Raw genomic sequence first — 19,248 nt, 5'->3', positions numbered from 1 at the left:
CCAAAGAGCACCGTGTCATGGGACCTATAAAATAAAATTATAATAAATTAAACCGACTTGAACAAGTACAATTAGTAGACAGAGACTTTATTTAAAGCTTCCAATGAGAGATCCAAGATGATAAGTACAACAGTGCACTAGTGTTTATGATATACTGACCATTATAGAGCAGACAGCTTGTAGAGAAAAGAGAGCTCCTCCTTGCCTTGATGTAGAAAGCAGTTTTTATTCAGAGTGAGAGGCTGTTGCATTTTTGGCTCTTATACTGCGTAAAAGCTGCCTTTTACATTGAAGGTTCTGGCATACACTTTCCCACAAAGATTCATGATGACCAGACACATCCTGCTGGAGAGCAATGAAAACAAATTCTCAACTTTTTGTATTGCTGACGCTGAAATGAGGAAAGTGGTGGGTCGGGAGCGTTACACTGAACAGTGGAGTAGTATGAAACGTATTCCTTAGAGAGGCGGGGTTTATGTAACACCCCCTGGTATCTCCAAATGTCTTCAGCTCCTAGTGTCCATGCATGTTTTATACATGAAAAGCCTATCATTGAGAGTATGGATAATGTGTGAGTTTGTATTCCCGGTGCATCTGCGCATGTGTGTGTGTGTTTGTGCTGGTTGAGTTTGGCCAAATGGAAAGAGACAAAGCAGTTGCTAAGCTGGATCTTTCGCTGCTGAAGAAATGCAGTGTTTGTGCTGGGCTGTTTGGGTCCCACCTCCCTGGTGATGCCCTGGGCACTGGCACCCTGGCCTGGACGCTCTTGGCTGGGTGCTGATTGGATCGGCGGGTGTTCCTGTCCTTCTGCAAGGTTCAGTCTTCAGACTTGATAAAATTATTAATTAGATTAAGATCAATCAAGTTTAGCACTGGTCTCAGGTTTGAGTTCATACTCAAATCCATAACTGGGTAAGTGTTGTGTGTGTGCGGGTGGTGTGTTGTGGCGTGGTGTGTGTGTGTGGTGTGGTGTGTGTGTGTCCAGAACATAATGGCAGTCAGGCCATAATGAGGTTTGGAGGCCTTGACCAGGCTTTTGAAACACTGGGCAGACACTTGGCACCCACGGGATACTACATCATTTAGACAAAGGGGTATTCATGGGCACATATAACACATAGCCTCACATCAACAACACACACACACACACACAACACACAACAACACACACACCACACCACACACACACACACACACACACACAACAACACACACAAACACACACACACACTAATGAGTCACAATGGTCTCTGCGGATTTACGCCGGGGCTTGTCTTAATGAAAACAACAAAAATGAGAAGTTGATATTGATGATTTACTCTTGACTAATTGGTAAATTATGTTAACCTATACATTTTTTGACTCTAGAGTAACAGAAACAAGTTAACACTGTTTCTGTATATATTCGCTAATATTAAAAAGTAAATAATAATGCACCAATGCACACATCTCAGATCAACTCAGGGAACACTGGCAACATGTGTCTCCCAACACAAACACTTTGTCTCACTACACAACGAGCTCAGTCCCTAACAACAGGTAGCATTGCAACATGTGGGCAGTGTACTTCTTCATGATATCACAAATAAAACGTGTTCTTCTCAAAACAAGGTTGACTCATACAGACTTGTAGCTTCTATAGGAGCATAAACCATCACTTCCCAATCTAGTTGGTCATGGTGAGTCTACTTTTGATGGTTAAGACATTTCGGCTAATAATCAAAAACCTTTATGTAGAATATGAATGTGATTTTCACTTCCGTAACTACACTGTTCTAACTCTATAAAGAGTAAAGCCCCTTTTCCATACACACATGCTGGATTGGCTCAGTCCAGCATGGCACAGATTTGCGTCGCCATTACAGCATTACAGCTACCTGCTTGAAGGTGTGTCTTCAACTGTAACACACTTGTCTTGAGTTGAATCGATTCATAGCTATGAGTAGTGGTCAAAGGAGCAGTTTCAAAACCAACCCGTTCTCACTCCGAATGCGTAAAATACGGATGTTTGGACAGTGGCTGTCCGCGTCTGATGCGTGTGTAGAACGTACCGGGGGGAGCAGCATCTACGGCATCTGAGGTGATCCTGAAACAATAGGATTCTTATAAATTTACAACTTAAATCTTAGTATCTTATCCTCTTTCCCCAGCCACGTAATTATTATTATTTCTAACATTAGCCCTAATGCACCGATACAGTACAGGTACAAAAAGAAAAATAAGAAAAACTTTAACAATCAAGCTAATAGTGGCAAAAATGGGATTTTGAGAAACTGAAATGACTATGCTCTAAATTAATAACATAGTGTACTGAAATGGACTAATAATTAGCTTTTGTTAGTAAATAAAACATGTCTACTGTGAAAAAGATCAATCAGCACACATATGACCCTGCTGCAGTCCTGCAACAATAATAGGCCTAGGTGTAGATTTTCACATTTTCTTTAAATGCACAGCATAGCATACGGGACATAAGATCAGTCAAATCAAAAGACTGCTTTGATGTCATGTTATGTGGGGGAAGAAACTCAGTGAGGCACTGAGATAGAAAGAGGGAGGGAGACAGATTGGGTGGTTCTTGGTGGGCTGAGGTGTCAGGACTGGTACAAAGTCTAGCACCAGGGTGTACCAGGCCCTGTCCCACCCTTGTTCCCAGCTGTTTAAAAGAGAAATGCGCTGACTTCCCACCACCAGTGCCCTCCATGGCCTCTATTCAGACAGACAGGGAATGGTGGAAATTCACAGGATGTCAACTTTCCCAGGACTTCTGGAACAGGGGCAAAGGAGATCTACACACCGGGGTCGAAGTCATGAGACACACAGCAAATCTCTGGTGTCCATGTTATGTGACATGCAATAATGACTGCAATGAACATAGAGCAGTCGACCATCCAGAAACACTTTGGGTGCATTAGACCCTCCAACACTAGCCCACTTCCTGCACTTCTGCGGCTGTGGTATTTCAGGTAATGCTGCGTTCCAGGCAACCCGTAACTCGTGTTTGCACAACCTTCTACCTGTAAAAGTGTCCTGGAACGGCAACTTGTTGTGAACCTGCACCAGATCGTTGTACTCCCAATTACAGTTTTGACGTCACACACACACAAACAACAATGGCGACTCCTGTTGATGCTGCACAGACGCCGTGAGAAATAAATATGTATAAATAGCCAACATTAAGTAATGCCACACATTGTAATCAAAACAATACACATATAATTGTGTACTACTGCAGGTTATGTTTATTAAATGAAGCCCAAAATATGTTGCCCAAAATAATATGAAGACTAGAAATCACTAATATCTAGTAGCTAGCAGTTAGCTCGCCGCTACCACAAGTCAGATATGTTTAAAACCACTCATGTGATATGTTTTACATTATCTTCAATTTCTTTTGAATAACACGTGTGTGTGGGATTGTCAATGGGGGCTCTCCAAGCATACAGTGTCACTGCTGGGGCACCAGTCGGCATGTTCTTGACAGCACGTGTTATGAACTCAGAGGAAAGTGGTAATGTGTTGCTGTACATACTTCCTCATTGAGATCCAACATGAATTAAGTCAAGATATTGCTCTGAGGAGAGAGTTCAGTCAACGAGTTGAAAATAGCTCCAGTTCTTCATGGAGATGAGTAATAGTGATAACATGGGAAGTATTCCATCGTGACTGGCCAAAGATCAAACGCTCTGTCTGCAATGCAGCTGGCCCTCTCCGCATGGTGTAGAAGAAGACAAGACGCACGCACGCATGCACTCACGCACGCACACAATCACGCACGCACGCACACAGACAGAAGAGATGCTTTTAGTTAAAGGACGATGTGTAATGGTTGGCAACATTTCTATCATTTCTCTCACTATTATAATCTCATTGGTAACAGAGCATGTGAGCGAAGTGGAGAGCAAGTAAGCCGGGAGCGGGAGAGTAGTTGGATGGAACGTAGAGGGAATTTTTTAAATGTTGGAGCATTGCCTTATCTCCCCCCCAACAGTGGTGAATAACTAAGATTGCATAAAAATAAATAGCATTTTTAGAAAAACTGACAGAGAAGCAGCAGGAGAGGTCTGGTCCATCTAGAACTTCTTATCAAGTCACCATTACTCCACTGTATGTCAACATGGCAAATAGTTGTTTGCTGCTAGGAACGTGAGGATGCTAGCGTGAATATGCCGCTTCACAATCTGCAAAATTTATATTTTTGTTTGTTTTTCTAGTAAATTAAGTACCTTAAGTTTTAGATTAGATGTACTCCCTGTCTCCGCTGATCACTTGGCAGCTTTGAGTTACCCGGTCAGCTGTTTGCTTACCCCATCTAGCTTTGGTTAGCTTCCAGCTGATGGCTCGGCTAGCACATCTGTTACCTCTCTGCACTCCTGAAAAAAAGTGGCAGTTCTACATTCACTTACACCCAGGGCAAGACCCCTTTTGAGCACCCCCCCCCCCCCCCAAAAAAGAAATACACACAAAATTGCAGAATTTTGCAGAATTACTATATTATAGTGTATATTTATTTTAAGTTCTGATAACTTATACTGTCATAGATTGTGCAGAATTATGAGAATTAATGTGTTTGTCAACGACCTTTTTTTCTATGATGAAGACGAGATGATACCAAGACTGCACCAATGTCAAAAAATGATGACTAAGACTTTATTGTTGCTATAATTGTTGACAAAAAAAGTCGAGACTAAAATTTTTTGAATAAAATAAAAACTAAGGTAAAATCTCTCTTGAATTTTATCATCTGTACTTATTCAACATGAGATAGAACTAGTGCAGTGCCCGTTTGGAGCGTGTTTCTGTTCCAAACAGGCCAATTGCTTGGTTCCCAGTATTTCTTCCCCCATTAAGTGCGGTTCAGTTAGGCGCAACTCGGCTGTGGCTCATTTAGAGATTTGGCGTGTCCCTTTTTTTCATCAAGTCGTCACACATCCAGGAAGCGATGTGGCCCGGGAGGGGGAGGGAGGAAGCCCGGTTCAGCTGGCTGGAGAAGCTGCAACAGTGCTATTCACGGCGAGCAAGGAAAGGAGTGCTGCTCTTAAACAGCTTGCAGAGAGGCTGGAGAAATGTATGAAATTGCTGGCAACAAAACATTGTGCTGTAGAGCCCAGGAGCCCTGACGCTTATCTAACATGTGTCTGTAAAACAAGGTGCTGTAGAGCCCAGGAGCCCTGGTGCTTATCTAACATGTGTCTGTGAAACAAGGTGCTGTACAGCCCAGGAGCCTTGATGCTTATTGAACATGTGTATTTAAAACAAGGTGCTGTAGAGCCGTAGAGCCATGGTGCTTATCTCACATATGTCTGTGAAACAAGGTGCTGTAGAGCTCAGGAGCCCTGGTGCTTATCGAACATGTGTCTTTAAAACAAGGTGCTGTAAACCCAGGAGCCCTGGCCCTTATCTAACATGTGTCTGTAAAAAAAGGTGCTGTAGCCCAAGCCCTAGCGCTTATCTAACATGTCTGTAAAACAAGGTGCTGTAAGCCCAGAGCCCTGTGCTTATCTAACATTGTGCTGTGAAACAAGGTGCTGTCACGCCCAGAGCCTTGATGCTTATGAACATGTGTATTTAAACAAGGTGCTGAGTAGCCGTAGAGCCATGGTGCTTATCTCACATATGTCTGGGAAACAAGGTTCTGTAGAGCTCAGGAGCCCTGGTGTCTTACGAACATGTGTCTTTAAAACAAGGTGCTGTAGAACCCAGGAGCCCTGGCCCTTATCTAACATGTGTCTGTAAAACAATGTGCTGTAGAGCCCAGGAGCCCTAGCGCTTATCTAACATGTGTCTTTAAAACAAGGTGCTGTAGAGCCCAGGAGCCCTAGCGCTTATCTAACATGTGTCTTTAAAACAAGGTGTTGTAGAGCCCAGGAGCCCTAGCGCTTATCTAACATGTGTCTTTAAAACAAGGTGCTGTAGAGCCCAGGAGCCCTAGCGCTTATCTAACATGTGTCTTTAAAACAAGGTGCTGTAGAGCCCAGGAGCCCTAGCGCTTATCTAACATGTGTCTTTAAAACAAGGTGTTGTAGAGCCCAGGAGCCCTAGCGCTTATCTAACATGTGTCTTTAAAACAAGGTGCTGTAGAGCCCAGGAGCCCTAGCGCTTATCTAACATGTGTCTTTAAAACAAGGTGTTGTAGAGCCCAGGAGCCCTAGCGCTTATCTAACATGTGTCTTTAAAACAATGTGCTGTAGAGCCCAGGAGCCCTAGCGCTTATCTAACATGTGTCTTTAAAACAAGGTGCTGTAGAGCCCAGGAGCCCTAGCGCTTATCTAACATGTGTCTTTAAAACAAGGTGCTGTAGAGCCCAAGAGCACTGGCCCTTATCTAAAATGTGTCTGTGTATGATTGTATTTGCATGAAGGAAGAGGCTCGATATAAAACCAGATGCATTTAAAAAAGTTGCATTCATCATAAATCATTAAAAAAGTGTTTTGTCAGGTAATTATGACATTTAACCAATATTTGAGATGTGTTAAACACTATTTGACTGAAATGTTTATCAGAAATAATCTCAGAAATAATTTATTTAAAAAAAAATCAAGTATCGCTTTAGCACTGGTATCAGAAAAAAAACCAAATGATACCCAACCGTAATGATCAAATAGCCACTGTAATCTATTAACTTAAGTCTTTGGGTTTCAATAAATGGGGAGGATTTATTGGGTCTGGGATCGGATTAGGGTTACATTCTTTAGGTCAAGAGTTGCATTCTTCCTTTTCAGTGTTTTAAAAAAGATTTGAAGCGGTAAGGTTATTTAAAGATCACAGATAAAGAAAGTTGTGTTAAATGATGATTTGGTCCATGGCAGCTAAAGCTGAGAATAATAATTATCTGCTTCAATCTTATTACAGTTCTCACAAAGATAATTCTCCTAATGCCTAAAACACAATGTGATCTGAAGAAGAGGGGAAAATATGTTGTTTGGTTTCAGAACTGCTAAGGCACCTAAAAGAAATGCAAGATAGAATAACTGGAGACACGGAATTGCCTGATGGTATGAGTATTCATCTGTGTGTGTGTGTTAGCCCTGTGTTTGACTGGAGAACAGTACACCACCTCTAAGCCGGGTACAAGCTCCAGCCCTTGCACAGGATAAGCAGGTAGAGATAATTGATGACTTTCCTGTGCATAATCACTATTTCACCAAGTAGAAAACATTTAGATTTTTTTAAATTTTATCCCTACTTTGATTACTACATTTCTCTGAGCCAGAGTCTTGGCTCTGTTTGCACTAGTGCCAGTAGGCTAAATGCATTCTCTGAAGCTTATTGTGAATTTCAGAAAGACCGAATTTAAAGGTACAGCTAATAAGTGGACTGTCCACTTTGGTGGTCTAAACTATAGCACTGAGTAAGGGTGTGATTAGGCTTGAGGTTGGCAGTATTTAGGGTTGTAGTTGGGATCTTAAAGAAAAGCTATAGGTAAAGGTTTTTTACTTGATCATTTTGGTCAGAAAGACACAATGTTTGAAACAATATTAGTTACACTTTTATACAAAAAAACTTCCAGTTATTCAGACTTATTCAGTTCAGTAATCAGTTTAAAGTTGAGCATTCAGCCAAGCTGTAACCAAGCTTTTCTTGTTGCTTTCCAGTAGAAAAAGAAGCGTCCTGTTTCAGATTTTTAGCCTATGGGAGAGTGTGTCCACAAATGTACAAAACCAGCATGTTTGGCCCTTAATGAAAAAAGTAAAACTGCAATGAATGGCCCAATAAAAAGAACCAGGTATTCTCAGCCCAATCCTAGAACCGCCCTGTAATTAATCCCTGAATCAATTTTATTACACCCAACAGTTTTATGATGCAGTTCACCGGTATGTGCAATTAAAGCCCAGCAAAGCAACTCTTGTCTTACTTGGTGTTTGAAAATGGCTGTTAGTTAAGTTGCAGGACAATTCACACCATCAGTGCCAGATACAAATGGTCTTAGAAATTTGGTGAAAAAATAATAAAATTCTTCTGGACAGCAGATGTGTGTAGGTTGAACCAATGAGTCAACATTGGCTTGGTAATAAAATAAGCAAGCATGTCCAGTTTAGACAATTTAGTAGCCATTAATCCTACGTAGAACTTTCAGCTCAGGTTCTGTCAAATGAAACAGAGGCATGACACATGGATGGCATGTCACACGGCAGAGTATTTGTGTTTGGTTATAGTTTGTTTTGCTAGTATATTTTGTTTTTCCGCGCTTGAATTGTTCCTGATTTGTGTGTTTTGCATGTACAGATCAATTTGTTTGCTGTGCATTAATTACTGACCTATCTCCGGGGAGCTCATTCCCTGTTTTCTCGTATCACAGTTTCCCTTGGATTAGTATGGCACCTAAATCATGTTCATAGCTGCCATCGTGGTCCTGCTCGGCACACTGCCACGCCCAGTAGCAACAAGTAGTTTTTTGTGGTGTAAAGTGCACAAATCACCGGAAATGTACGACGCAATTTCTCCATGGATTCTTGCTAAGCTTGCTAACATTATCTGCTCTATTGTCATCTCCTTGGTCTCTTATGATTGTTTTCAATTCAACTCACTTCCAAGAATGTATTGGTATTAGTTACCTAGTCATCATATTCTCCATGGAGAAGAACAGGTCAGCCAGTGTTCCAGCAAAAGAAACCTACCTCAGAGACACAGTTAAAAAGGCACTACAGAATTCAACTTAACTGACTTTTCAGTTCCAGTCAGGTCTTAACTGATGGAATCTTGCTAGTTATGCATGCTAGTTTTGAGCATAAAGTGTTTTTCACAAACAATATGTGTATTGTTGGTAAAATGCTAAAGACAAATAGTATGAGTTCTCTTTTTAATCATCAAGTTGATACTTGTACCAACAAACTGATAAGGAAAACATATAAATTAACTGGCTTTGTTGCTGTGTGTGATGAGAGTTTGTCAGAGCCTTGTGTATGCTTTGTGTGTTTCAATGTGGAACTTAGTGGGGCGGCTGTGGCTCAGTGGTAGAGCGGTTGCCTGCCAATTGGAAGGTTGGTGGTTCGATCGCTGGCCCTGCAGTCCCACGTCGAAGTGTCCTTGGGCAAGACACTGAACCCCGAGTTGCCCCCGGTGCTGCGCATCGGAGTGTGAATCTATGTGAGTGTGTATCTGATGAGCAGGTGGCACCTTGTACAGCAGCCTCGGCCACAGTGTATGAATGTGTGTGAATGGTGAATGTATGATGTGAAAGCGCTTTGAGTAGTCGATAAGACTAGAAAAGCGCTATGTAAATACAGCACATTTACAGTTAGTTGTAATTTATGTTTGATAGAGATACCTGTAATTTTTCAGAAAAATTAACCAACCAGATGGTGTGCACACTCCAAATCCCCTGCACCTGATATATTATTAAATCGCCCTGCAATGACATTTGAGCGAACCCTGATATATTTCACAACAACAGCTTTAGTTGCTTTTATTTGTCCGTGCCTCCAGCCTTTTCTCACTTACCCTAGGGCCGTGCATCTCAGACCTGCCCTTATCCACCTGAGATGCCCCCTCACCTTCCCACAAATCGTGCTCATCTGACCCCCACTTCCTCCTGCTCAACAGGGCCACGAGCAGTCTCGACTAACGCTCTGCCTTTTTACTACCACAAGTTTACAGACATGTCTCTGCTGATTGGGTATCACCTGTGACACAGCCAATGAACAAGATACACACCCACCAAACGAGAGAAACATATCTCAAAGCCATCGTACACCTTTTCACACCATTCCGAAGAAACCTGTTGTTCAACGTGGACACACCATTTTGAGTTAGAAATAGCCTGTGTTCACATTTACTTCATCAGTCCTTTAGTGTATATAACCAGTTCAGTTCAGTGCCATTTTGCCATGTTGTGCTCTTGTGTTCCAGCCTTCTGTACCTGTTCCTAATTTTCTGCCTGATATCTGCTGCATGTTTATGACCTGCTGCCTGGTTATGACCCTCTGCCCGTCTCCTCTGGATTTGTTTGCTTGTTTGGACTATAAGTCTGTTCATTTGAACACTGGTTTGTACAGTCCTCTTTATTTAACCTGTTCTCCCTCATTATCTGCATTTGGAACCTATTACTCAAACACACATCTGTAATAATATATTACAACCATCAAATATAATGAGCGTTAGACATTTAGCACCTCACCAGTGTCCAGGGGCGGGGCTAGAATGGGGTCTCGTTGTGTCCTTGGCCCACCCCTTATACATGATCCCCCCCCGCCCCCGTTGTGCCCCAACAATCCATTGGGCTAGAGTGCTGTCAATATGACAATTGTGAGATCCATTGGATCAAAGTGATGTCCCTTGGCTGCCTGTTCTGCCAGCATGACCAATAAATGTTGCCATGATGACTACCAGTAAACTCTGATGCCATGGAACCAACACTGGTTGTATTTGGATATACCGTGTTTTTAAAATGAAAACAAGTGACATTTATAATGAATGTGATATTTTATGTGATGTTTTAGCAGTATTGCATTGTGTTTTCTATCCTATCCAACATTTCCTATATTTCTAAGCATATTTTCTATGCTGTATTCCCCCCCCCCTTACTGATGATTGGTCCCCCACGTGCCAGCCCACTTAAGAAATACTGGAATCGCCCCTGCTAGTGTCTGGCCTTTTCTTTGGTTGGGAAAGTACAGGAGGAATGTCATGTAGGCTACTGATCTCCGTGTGTGTGTATACATGTGTGTGTGTGTGTGTGGGTGTAGGGAGGGGGGGGGGGGGGGGGGGGGGGGGGGGGGGGGGGGTCTATGTGTTCTTAATTCAAGCTGGTCAGTCATGGTCTGCGACAGCGGAATGGGGTCATTTTCCCACCACTTAAAGGAACTAACTTGTTTGGGTTTACAATATCACTGTTGCTAGCTGCCAATTCTGACATTCTGTGTCAAGTTAGCTATTTGTTTTATGTCCAAATAGAGTCCATTTATTATACTCTTCAAACTATGGGGGGGAAGCAATTTATTTTAGAAACCAGTTATATAATATATAATAATATATAATCTCACTCACACACACTAACTAGGTCTCCATCGACAGTGTCGAACAAGGAAATAGCAGTCACTGGAAGTAAGCCCAGTTCTATGAATATGTGTGTGTAGCCCTCACCTGCTGCTCATCTCCCTTTTAAAACTCAGCACAGGAAATAGAACAGAGGCAAGTTGGGCCTGTAGTTAAAGGGCTATGCATGTAATCATAGAACTGGAGTTACGTCATGTAACTACTATTTATATTTCATACAGCTCTGCCCTCCGCCCTGGGTTTTGCTATTACCATTGTAGGCAAAGGCAGTTAAGAATGTGATGTACTTCCATCTGGGCCCAAAATCAACCATGACTCCCAAGTGGCACTACATCAACCCCCTTGGTTCAGTTTGCTTCGACCCGTGAAAACCACATGGCTTAACCGCAACGCTCCACCACAGAGCAAAGACCACCGCTGGAGAACGTGGTGTTCGGCAGCAGCTGTGTCAAGCAAATATCACCAGATGGCAGGACATTCCTGATGTCCGACCACTGTCTGCAGCATGCCTTCACTATAGCCTCTGCTCCAATCTCCTGCTAGCCTATCACAAACAAATGGGACCCAACCACTGATCCTATATCCACGACATTTCACTTCCGGTATTGCTCTGGTTCTGCCGGCTGTCCCGTTACCCTCCGCTTTCATTGTGTTGTAATTTTAACCTCCGGTGGATATCTGAGGACTGTGGTTACCTGCTCCTCAGATCTCTGCAGGGTAAATCCAGACAGCTAGCTAGACTATCTGTCCAATCGGAATTTTCTGTTGCATGACTAGAACAACCTTTGAATGTACACGTTTCACCAAAACAAGTTCCTTCTTAAGGCTATTTTGCAGGAGCACCAGGGCTCCCCTTGGCGCTTAGCACCGCCCAAGAAGATTGTGATTGGTTTAAAGAAATATCAATAAACCAGGGCATGTTTTTCACCGGATTGCTTTGTGGACTCACCAGACCCTCCTCCGCAGCGCTGTAGAGGTAGGTCTGGCAATGCGAGACTAAACAAAAAATGATTTTTAATTAATTTTAATTTTAATCAATGGGGAAATTTACAATTTACACTCTGTGTCCACACTTTGTTAGTTATCACACACAGTCCTGAACTACACACACACACATGCTCAGGATCTGTACATGCACTAATGGAGAGATGTCAGAGTGAGTGGGTTGCCAGCTGAACCAGCGCCCTGGGCAGTGCCCAGGAGGTGAAGTGACATCTTTCCAGCCACCAATCCACACTCCATACTTTTTGGTCCATACGGGGACTTGAACCAGTGACCCTCCGGTTCCCAACCCAACTCCCTACGGACTGTAGTAAAACTGGCAACACTTTGTAGATGTACTAAATGTTTCTAGGAAATCTTACACTGTACAAAGGATGTATACAAAAGAAATGGATATCTCAAGTGGCTGAACTCAAACCTTTGACAGTAAGAATATTGTCAGTTACAGTACTACTTGCTTTGATGTGTTAAGAGATAACTTTTAATTTCTAGTCCCAAAAAAATTTCTAGTCCAAAAAAAAATTGAAGAAAATAGATGATGAAATAGTAAAATTGTAAGAACCTTGTTCATGCTAACCATGGATGTATTATACTAACCTCCGCTGCCAAGTACTGAAAGAGTAAATAGTGCGGTGATATCCCAGCCTGGAAAACCATTCCCATTTAGAGCACCTCTGAAGTCCTTGGAGTTGTATTAGTGCTAATGTGCCAGCTAATAGAGACATATGAAGCTATAATAAGACAAGGAGGCTCCACAACGACATTTTACCATTTTCATGAGGCATATTTTATGCAATATTACTTAATTTGCATAAAAACATGTGGGTTAAAACATGGGTAATGCAATCGCATTATTCAATGCATAATCAGCCAAAGTCCACATATTTATGCAGGGGTCGTATTTTTTTCAAATACGCCGCACTTTCGGCACATAAATTGCAGATTTCCTTGCAAAAAATAAAATGCAGGGCTTGCATGATTTCATGATAAAGTCACATACATCTTAGCAGATAGTTGAAAAATGTTGCGTTTACTTCACACAAGAGAAGCGGTTTTCCCGTTGCCATGGGAACGTTATGAAGTGATGTAATTACACGACAAGACAGTCTCTTTTTTATCAAACTGCAGTTTTTGCAAGTTCTCACAATTTCATTGCATTAAATTGGATAAATATCCAGCCTATTTCATCGTATTTTTTAAGAAAATGCGCCGCATAATTAAGGATTTTTTGCAACAATCACAAACAATTTTCTGGAAGGACTGTCCAATGACGGCTTTTCTAACAGTTCTGTGTTAACACAGTCACTCCTCAAAAAGGTTGGTGACATCACATTGGATGTGGATGGCTGCTCTATCTCTGCATCCCCTCAAGTACGCAACCTGGGTGTCATCATGGACTCCACCCTTTCCTTCCAACAGCACATCAAAAACACTACTAAAACTGCCTTCTACCATCTCAAGAACATCTCCAGACTCCGAAAGTGGCTTTCCACTTCTGTAGCTGAGACCCTCATCCACTCCTTCATCACCTCCCGTCTTGACTACTGCAACGGTCTCCTTTTTGGTCTGCCTAGCAAGTCTATTGACAGACTTCAGTATGTCCAGAACTCTGCGGCTAGGTTGCTCACCCACACAAAACTTGGTCTTCACATCACTCCCATCCTGAAGAAGCTCCACTGGCTGCCAATTAAGTCCCGGATTAAATATAAAATTCTCCTACTGACATACAAATCTCTCCATGGACCTGCACCTCAGTACCTAACAGATCTGCTCCACCCATACACTCAGTCACGGTCCCTGCGGTCCTCTGACAAGGACCTGCTTGCTGTCCCTAATTCCAGGCTCAGGACATTTGGTGACAGAGCCTTCTGTGTCAGTGCACCATCGCTTCCCCTTGACATTCGCTCTGCCTCCTCTATTACAACCTTTAAAACCCAGCTTAAAACATACCTCTTCACTGAGGCTTATGGAATTTAATCTCTCCTGGCCTCTCAACTTCATCTCTTAACCCTCCCCTCCCCCCGATTGTTAAGCGTCCTTGGGTTTGTGAAAGGCGCTATATAAGTCAAAGTTATTATTATTATTATTATTATTAACAAACCATCTGGCGCGTCAGGATAGAATGAGGAGATGAGTGAATAAACTTTTTTTGTGACATGAATGAAGATGTTTCCTGAAACGAATAGCAAAGGGAGAAACGGATGTTTGAAAGCAGGGTTGGGACTCTGTGGCCCTTGCAATTTGTGTAAGATTCTGATTGGTTTAGCAGGAACAGCTGATTGGAGTTAGGTAGAGCTTTGATTAAGAGTGAGGTCTTCCTGAAAAGAATTTACACTGAGCTACATTTCAATCAGGAGAGACTAGTTGCAGATATGCAATCATACGATTAGAAAATTATACACAGCATGATAACATTTGTATTTATTTGGATAACCGCTGAAGTGATTTAGGAGTGAATCAATTAAAAGTTAGGGCTTCCTGAAAGAATTTACACTGAGCCACATTTCTCAATACATTGCAATCAAGTTTTAGAATTGTGCTCAGGGAGAACAATATCCATTCGTTCAATAACCCAGTGAGGAAAAAGTGGTTGGAGGTATCCAGGATCATGGTTATCTTTTTCAAACAAAAGCCTGCACCTTTGTTAAATTATGTACGAACACCAAAGAAATGCACAGCTGCGTGTGTTAGTAATGCATACCTACTTCCCACACAATGTTTATTCCTAATATTTTTTTTGTTTTTTTGCTGAAGCTTGTATGATTTGGTGCTGCAGTCGTCCAATTATGGAATTAGTGAGAAAACTAGTGCACCCAAAGCATTTAAGGACTAAATGTTAATGAAATTGGAAGTCACATGGCTTCTTTATGTGTGTGTGTGTGTGTGCGGGTGGGGGTCAATGGGATAAGCAGGATCACATGGTTTGTTGAAACAAATTAAGGCCAGCTGGAGTATTTTTTTTTTTAGAATTTGAAGCCAGTGAAATTAACCTTCTGTGTTTGTGCAAAGCCATTGAAAGTCACCTACCTTGTGTGTGTGTTTGCGTGTGTGTGTGTGTGTGTGTGTGTGTGTGTGTGTGTGTGTGTGTGTGTGTGTGTGTGTGTGTGTGTGTGTGTGTGTGTGTGTCTCGTGGTTTCTGAGGAGACCACCAGTGTCAGTTTTGATCTTGATTTGGGCCAGTATTCTCATCATCCACTCCTTATCCTCATTGGCTTGGAGTGCTCAGACATACTGAGATATTAATATTAATAGCAGATTCATCTCACATTGTTGAAAAAGGTCATTCTAATACTTAAAACTCGTATTGTGCTTGTTAATTAAATAAGTATGTGGCATGGGGTGAGATAGAATTGACCCTCCTATTTCTGTTGGAAATTGTTGGCAAGTGAACCCAAATGCAGACCAGAGACCAGGAGGCAGGTAAAGTTGAACAGGTTTACTGCAGGAGTTACTGAAACAGGAGATGACCAAGATGGATTAAAAGGATGGAGAATGGCAGGAAGGAGAGGGGGAAACTGAGAGAGGCTGGTCAGCATGGTATCAGCTTGCAGTGCATTCTCGGCGATGAAATTAACTAAAAGCTATGACTGAAAAACAAATAGATACTTTCCTTCGTGGAGGTTGTTGGCATCAGGACTGCCAAGCCAGCGAGGTGACAAAAGCCGGGGCTCGCAACTTTACAGCATGGGTGGACATTTGGAAGGGGACAATAAACATTAAATTTCTTAGGAGCAATTATTCAAGGAGACACAAATTATACAGCCACAATTTACATGTACTGTGTAAATATAGAGGATATGTGTAGTTGTGGAACTCCACTGAGTAGGCTGGATGAAGTGATTCTTTCCTTCAATACAGACGATGATTAGAGCCCGACCAATGAAGGATTTTTAAAGCTGATACAGATACGAATATTTGGTTAATAAAAAATCAGATAATCCAATATATCAGACACTATATATTTAAGAAAAATAATCCAGAAACACGTAACAAAACATAAACAGATTTCTCTATAACAATAGTTATTTGTAGTTATTTATGAGTTTCACAACAACAGAACAAAGGAATATTCTTCTATATTAAAGTTCTAATAAATAAAATGTATAAAAATACAAACTTAAGATATGAAATTTAAAGTCCTTTGAACAAAAACACAACAACAAAAATAATAATGTTAAATGCAATAAGTGTTGCCAACAGGGACGTTGTAGAACGCCCTCTGGTGGACGTGCAATAAATTTGCATTTATCAGAATCATTTATTTGGCATTATAAATGATTCTGATGAAAGAATATTATTATTTTTTTAATTAATAAATTAATAAAAAAATTAAATTAGCATTATAAATGCTGATACTGATAGTTCGGGAAATGCCTAATATTGGCCGATAATATCGGCCCGCCAATATATCGGTCGGGATCTAATGAATAACAAGTAACTGAGCTTCCTAGCTAGCGTGCTACCTAACTAGCAAGCTGACAGGCCACTAAAGTAATATGGTTAACAACTTAAAGGCCATGAAAATGTCACTTTATGAGTTTTTTTAACATTACTATACGTTCCATCAGCCTGCCCATGGTCCCCCAGTAGCTAGAAATGGTGATGGGTGTAAACCGAGCCCTGGGTATCCTGCTCTGCCTTTGAGAAAATTAAAGCTCAGATGGGACAATCTGGAATCTTGCCCCTTATGAGGTCATAAGGAGAGGTTACCTCCCCTTTCTCTGCTTTGCCCGCCCAGAGAATTTGGGCCACCCATGAGAGAGAGACATCATGGCTTTCAAACGAGCAAAGGGGCAGTTGGTCAAGGCCACACCCCTCGCCTACACCTTGCCCCCCTCCTCAATTGCTACAGACTCAGAAATGACACATACTCTGGAAAGCTCATTGTTGGACTGGCTCTAGTGGCTGTGACATGTCATGGGACTTTGATGTTTCATTCACACACTTTTCTCACAGCGTAGAAAAGCACACTGCTCTTGCCAGATATGTGTAGCAAACATTGATAGGCACATTGGGTGAAATTAGCAAGATAACATAAGCTAATTAACTATACATCAAAGCCACCAAGCAAGCTATGTAACTTTTTAACTGCTAACATAGCGCACTCATGAAAAAATAGTTTTTTGTCAAGACTAATTTATTAATGACTCAGCATCGTCTGCAGTAAAAAAAATCTATTATCATATACTGTATATATATATATATATATATTTTGTTTTTGTTTTCATTTTGTTTTACAACAGCACCAGACCAAGCCTGGATGAATACAGGTGTAAATGACCTAAAGCACATTTATGAAATAACAAAAAAAAACAGACCCCACATTGAAAGATTGACCATATTTTGGAGAATATATATGTATATGTATATACACTATTCAGCCTCTTTTTTCTTATGTCAAACTGTTATTTTGTATATATGTGTTTAGGTATTTATTGTTTATTTCAAATGAATGTTTAATGTGTTATCTTATGTTTCCTTGTAAGTATTACTTACTTGGTAATAAATCCTTTTATGATCCTGACTGTGTGGTGTGTGTTGTTGGTGAGAGGACTTTCTGTGTGAACCTGTGAAAGATGTGTGGTGTCCGGTGGAATTTCCAAGCCCAGATTTATTTTTTTCATGTAGGGGGTGTCCTCGAGTCGCCTCCATATTACGTAAAAGTGTGTTCATCAGAGTCACCAGATCCCAGCTTCAGCAGTGTAACTGGTGAGTAAAAACAAGTATCATGAACATTACCCACTACTTTATTTAAATCACTTGCCTGTCACCCCTCACTATCTTCATACAGTTTCACATAAAACGATGACATAACTGACATTAGTGTAGGATGACTGGAACTCGGCCTGAAGATAATTACTAGCCTAACATTGAGGCATGTCTGAAAACTTGTGCTTGGCCTGTTAATGACAGCCTGAAGCATTGGCCCTGACAGGCAGGCAGGCTGGCGTCAAGGTTGGCAGAGAGATATTGTGCGAGAGGGAAAGAGCGAGTGAGGGAGAGAGAAGTTGGCATGAAAAGAGGGGATCTGAACCGCTGCCAGGTTTTGCTGCTTAAATGGAGAACCAACAGCAGAGAGGGGCTCAGTTGTCCGGACCATTAAAACCCCACAACACTGTTTTCTTTTACTTCCCTTTTACATCTAGTTCAATAAATGTCCCCGGTTTGTTCGCCTGCACAGAGAAAATCAGGGCTGTTGTTGTAGCAGCTCTGAATATAGACCTAGTCTGACATCACAACATAGAACGCCTCCTGTCAAGCGAATCACATGTTGAATAGTTGCACATATTGTAACTTTCAACACATACTTTCCTAACCTGGTCCTACCAGACCCTGGTACATCAGCCTGGTTCTACCAGACTCTGGTACATCAGCCTGGTCCTACCAGACTCTGGTACATGAGCCTGGTCTTACCAGACTCTGGTACATCAGCCTGGTCCTACCAGACTCTGGTAAATTAGCCTAGTCCTACCAGACTCTGGTACATTAGCCTGGTCCTACCAGACTCTGGTACATTAGCCTGGTCCTACCAGACTCTGGTACATTAGCCTGGTCCTACCAGACTCTGGTACATTAGCCTGGTCCTACCAGACTCTGGTACATTAGCCTGGTCCTACCAGACTCTGGTACATTAGCCTGGTCCTACCAGACTCTGGTACATTAGCCTGGTCCTACCAGACTCTGGTACATTAGCCTAGTCCTACCAGACTCTGGTACATTAGCCTGGTCCTTCCAGACTCTGATACATTAGCCAGGTCTTACCAGACTCTGGTACATTAACCTGGTCCTACCAGACTCTGGTACATCAGCCTGGTCTTACCAGACTCTGGTACATCAGCCTGGTCCTAACACACTCTGATACATTAGCCAGGTATTACCAGACTCTGGTACATTAACCTGGTCCTACCAGACTCTGGTACATCAGCTTGGTCCTACCAGACTCTGGGACATCAGCCTGTTAGGACCAGACTCTGGTGCATCAGCCTGGTCCTACCAGACTATGGTACATCAGCCAGGTCCTACCAGACTCTGGTAGATCAGCCAGGTCCTACCAAACTCAGACAAATTTAATTTGTACAGAGAGTCTGGCCACTCTACACTGTAGAGGTGTAACTTCCTTGAAGGCTGGTAGTTTGTTGAAGTTTTTAATGTTTGGTCGTGACGTATGTCATGCACATGTGCAACAAATGGGGAGACCAACGAGGCTTATATTTGAGGCAGCACGGTGGCTCAGTGGTCACAGCAAGAAAG

At 41.9% G+C, this 19,248-nt stretch overlaps 1 long non-coding RNA gene across 1 annotated transcript in view; it reads right to left on the bottom strand.

Annotated features, from left to right (window-relative positions):
- Positions 1–14,941, bottom strand: part of LOC116706669 (uncharacterized) — an 18,323-nt gene extending 3,382 nt beyond the window's left edge. Inside the window, exons 1-2 of the long non-coding RNA XR_004336295.1 lie at positions 14,931–14,941; positions 13,748–13,755 (exon numbers count right to left, since the gene is read on the bottom strand). This is a non-coding gene — a long non-coding RNA (uncharacterized LOC116706669). The remainder of the gene's footprint in view (positions 1–13,747; positions 13,756–14,930) is intronic.
- Between the last annotated feature and the right edge of the window lie 4,307 nt (positions 14,942–19,248).

The sequence above is a fragment of the Etheostoma spectabile genome, chromosome 18 (assembly GCF_008692095.1).
Source record: "Etheostoma spectabile isolate EspeVRDwgs_2016 chromosome 18, UIUC_Espe_1.0, whole genome shotgun sequence".
Taxonomy (NCBI): Eukaryota; Metazoa; Chordata; class Actinopteri; order Perciformes; family Percidae; genus Etheostoma; species Etheostoma spectabile.
The sequence above is the reverse complement of the archived record's forward strand: the minus strand, read 5'-3'. Positions and strand labels throughout refer to the sequence as shown.